The following is a 4656-nucleotide window of genomic DNA, read 5'->3' on the forward strand; positions in this document are numbered from 1 at the left end:
TAATATTGTACCAAATCCGATAAAGGCTTAAAAAATGGTCCACACCAAAAAAAAAAAAAAAAAAAAAAGAAAGAAAGAAAGAAAGAAAAATGCAGGGCCCCTTATTCAAAACAAGCACAGGGCCCCTCTGTGATGGGGGTCCACGGTGACAGCAGAGTTTGTGCACTTGTGAAGCCAATCTTGCCTGAGTTCAGTCTTTAAAGGCACAGTATCAGTCACGATCAGCCCTTTTTCAAAAACTTGCAATGGCTTCACATTGTCTAGAGTTGTGATTATAGGGACTTCAATAAATTCTGATCCCAGTCAGCTTTCCCCATTTTCTTTCCTAGAATTCCTCTTTATATGCCCTGTGTGTGTGTGCTTGCATGCATGCTCAGTCACTCCAGTCATGTCCAACTCTTTGTGACCCCATGGACTATAGTCCTCCAGGCTCCTCTGTCCAGGGATTCTCCAGGCAAGAATACTGGAGTGGGTTGCCATGCCCTCCTCCAGGGGATCTTCCCCACCCAGGGATTGAACCTGTGTCTCCTGCATTACAGGTGGATTCTTAACCCACTGAGCCACCTGGGAAGCCCTTATCTGCCCTGTGCTTCTCCCAAGTAGAACTACTTAACTCTTGGCCAGCAGTACCCTCTCCTACCTCCATGTCTAATTTGTTGTATCGATCCCATTACTTAGTGGGCTTTTCCTCCTGCTTCCATCATCACAAATACCGTGTGAAGTCCTCTTGGATCCTTTCATTTCAGGACTCTTTCCTCCCTCTGATTTTCCAGTATCAGGTTAGCAAAGTCCTCTTTTGTCCTTCCACTCTTTAATGAGCTCCCAAGACTGGGCTCAGTGCTGTGGAAGGTACACAGATGAGCACTGTCTATTTCATTCTACTGATTATTCTATCCTTCTGATTCTACTTAGAGCTCTTTTAAGCTCTTGAGGGTGGGCTTTGCCTAAATGCACCTATGTCTGCCCATTTGTATAAAGGATGCTCAGTAAATACTTGGATTCAATAGATGAATGAATAAACCAATGGTTAAAAGTTGACTTTCAAGAAAAGTGAATATATTCATTTATCAAGCAAATATTTATTGAGTACCTACTATGTGTTAGACTCTTCTAAGAGCAGGTAAAACAGGTATGAAAAAGGCAGCCTGGTCCCTGCTTGCATGGAGATTATATTTTATGGGTGGGAGGTAGGGATAAACAAAGAAACCAGAAAAATAATAGCTGTTGCTAAGTGTGCTGGATGTCTTGGTGAAGAGGTTGTGAGTTTGAGGGTGTCTGGGAGACTCAAATAGCCGGGGAAGATGACACCACAAAGTGACATTTAAGCTGAGATCTGAATAAGAAAGATAATCTTGGCAGAAGGTTAAAGGCAGAGGTTCAAAGTAGAGAAAATAGGCAGTGCAAAGGCCCTAGGGTAGCATGAGCTTGGAGGAAGAGAAAAAAAAGACCAGAGTGGGCAGACAAAATGTGCATAGAGAAATATAAGATGAACGAGAGGAGGCGAGCCAGGAAAAGGAGCATTAGTTTTTATTCTAAATGTGAAGGGATGCCTTTGGGGGATGGGAAGGTTGGGTTTAAATAGAGGAGGAAAGACTTGAATTCTTTACTATGTGGATACTGACCTGTGAGGTGGCAAAGCTGGAGACAGGGTGATATGAGGTGGCAATAGTCCAGGTGAGAAGTTTTTGGTTTTTTTTTAAAGGCTATATAGTGCTTTTTTGCAGTGTCTTTGCTGTGTCCAACACATTTTAATGCATAGCATCTTCATTATCTTTTGATCCCAAATACTCTGACATCCATTAGGTATTATTCTTTGACCCATAGGTAATTTAGAAGCGTGTTTCTAAACTTCTGAACAGGAAACTTTAGCAATTACCGCTTAAGTTTTTAAATTGTGCTATGACCAGGTAATATACTTTCTATGACATTGACACCTTGAAATATGACTTGTTTTACAAACTTTGAGAGTTTCCCCCACTGTTCCATGTGTGCTTGAAGTACATACTGTTTTCAGATACCATTCTGTGTGTCCATCAGATCAAGCTTATAACTGCTTTCATCCAAACCTTTCATAGCCATCCGATTTTTATCTGCTTATGTATCAATTTCTAACAGAGATGTTAAAAATCTCCCACTTTGATCTGTGACTTGATTTCTCCTTGTGTCAGTTTCTGCTAGACAGACTTGGAGATATGTTCCTGGTGCACAGGTTTTCCACCTTCCAGGTTATTTGAACCCCTTTTCATCACGTGGTGATATTCCTTCTCTTTAGCAGTGCCTTTTATCTTAAAATTGACTTCATCTTCTAATACAGCCAACACCAGCTTCCTTTTGGTTACCATCTGTTTCTTAACTAGAAATTAGCCAAAAGAATTTTATTAACAGTTTAAAAAAATAATTTACATACCATAAAATTCACCCAGCTGGCTGTGAGCTGGGACTTAACTCGGCCTCTGTGTATCCTCCATTCACCTGGAGATTTTTCTCTCCCACCTCCTTCTAGATTGACACTGTCCATTCCACTCCATATTTCTTCCTTCTAGTTTAGTAAGACTGTTTATATCTTCTGTGGTTATTTTAGGATTTTAAATGTGCATTCTTATCTTAAATTCTAATCTTTACTCATCTTGCAAATAAACGTAGAATAATTCAATTCCAGGCAACCTGAGGATGGCCCTGCCTTCTTCCAGTTACCGAGACCATCAATTCCACCTTTGGTCTGGCTTCAGGCGCTGGTTTTCCTCCTTTTCAAATGAGTTTGGGGCTGACACAGCAGTCCCAAAGGCCATTCCCTTCTGCTCCTGTGAACTCGGGAGATAAAGAGGGGGTCAGTGAAGCCCGCCCCTCCTTACCTGGCGCCCACCGCCTCCTTACCGCTCCCTCATCCCCAGCCCTAAAACTTTCAGGGAGCGTTCCGGCCTCATGAGAGGAGGCTGGGGTCTAGATGTGGATCAACCCTTCCCCAGATCTGAAGGCTCTTGTGCCCACGCGGCCTGAGCCTTGGACAAGTCGCTGAGCGGAGTGTGACAGCGTCCGCTCTCCACCCAGAGCCAGGGCCTGCCTGGGGTCGACCATCCGGGCCCTGAGGCCAGGCCGATCTCCAGAACCAGGGTGCAGGATGCGGCCCTTCTCCAGGCGCCCCTCGGCCTTGACCGCCTTCTTCTTGGGCAGGTTCTGCCGCCATCGGTCCTGCAGCAGCATCTTCCCCACCACCTGGGCCGCGGGCCCTGTGCTTCTCACACGTGCACCCGCGCTGCGCCCGCCGCTTCTCCTGGCACTTCAGGACCTCCGGCTGCAGGTGTTGCCCGTCGAGGATCTTCACGCCCTTGGCCTTGTACAGCAGGTTCGTCCCTGCATCTTGGCCTGAAGCTCCTGGGCCTGGGCCGCGTCCCCGTCCAGCAGCTGCTCCAGCCCATCAGCCCCTTCACCTTCTGCCTCTTCTCCTTCCTGCGCTGCGCCTTGCAGGCCTGCTCCTCTTATTAACTCATCTCTACCTCAGTGAAGAGCAGCCCGGCTGGCCCGGCAGCTCAGGGGGCCCCTTGGAGACCTTGGCGGCTTTCTCCTTCATCCCCAGCTCCCTCCGCATCCTCTACTTCCGGTCCCACTCCTGCTGCCTCAGCTTCCTCCAGCATCTTTTCTCCATAGAGGTGGGAAACAGCTTCCTGGCGTTGCCCTGGCTGCGTGCCTCCCCTATCTTCTCATGTAGGCGCTGTCACAGGACGTCCACCGCAAATGAAGAGTCGGGCGCTGAGGCCAGGCCATCCGCAGGGCCCGCAGTGGAGCTGAAGGCCTCCGCCTCCTCTTTCACTGCCACTGACTTCCTGCCCTGAGGCTTCTGCACAGGGACCCGCTCCTGGGATTTCTAATGTGCTTTCTTCCCCTTCTGTTATGGGGGCCCAACAGTTTCTGAGTTTTGCTTTCTGAGTTGTGCGTCTGGGACTCGGGACTGGGCAGGGAGCAGATCTTCTTGTCCAGGCTCTGAAGCTAGGCTTCCTTGGCTAACCGAGTAAGCCCTGGCTGGAGGTTCGGGGTCCTTCTGGGGGAAGGAGGGCCAGGGTACAGCATCCTGGGCCAGTAATAGCACTCTGCAACACACTCAGGGCCCCCCAAACCCCCGGTCTGCGCTACCTTCATCTATCTACTCAGCTGCACTTGCCAGAAACCCCCAACGTGAGAACTGATGGTGGCTTGAATTAGGGTGCAAGTGGCTTGATCACTTGGATGATGGTTGGTGTTGTTCTTGAGGATGGAATAGATTAGGAGAGGTGTAAGTTTGGAGGGATGTTGCAGAGAAATTCTGTCAAGTGGAACAAGAAGGTCTGGATGGACAATAAAGGATTAATCTTTCACCCAGAGAGGTTTGGCCTTTGCCCTTGGCTCCTGGGAGGTAACCTCTAAGACCTAGGAATATCTTGCCTTGATTTGTTTAACCTGGGACCTTTGGCCAAGCCAGATAGCCTATGCTAGCAGTGTGATTTATAGGAAAGGTCCTTGGGTCATGTGGTATGAATTTGACCTCTGGAGACTAAGGTTGACCGCATGACCAGTCAGCCATGGCTATGTGACTGAGCCCCAATAAAATCTGTAGACACCAAGGCTCAGGTGAGCTTGTCTGGTTGGCACTGGCTCATGCATATCCTCACACATTGCAGCTGT

At 48.0% G+C, this 4656-nt stretch overlaps 1 pseudogene; it reads right to left on the bottom strand.

Annotated features, from left to right (window-relative positions):
• Window positions 1-1577: 1577 nt before the first annotated feature.
• LOC129651058 (surfeit locus protein 6-like) lies at window positions 1578-4134 on the bottom strand (annotated as a pseudogene).
• Window positions 4135-4656: the final 522 nt, after the last annotated feature.

Source organism: Bubalus kerabau, chromosome 4, assembly GCF_029407905.1.
Source record: "Bubalus kerabau isolate K-KA32 ecotype Philippines breed swamp buffalo chromosome 4, PCC_UOA_SB_1v2, whole genome shotgun sequence".
In the NCBI taxonomy this organism is placed as follows: Eukaryota; Metazoa; Chordata; class Mammalia; order Artiodactyla; family Bovidae; genus Bubalus; species Bubalus kerabau.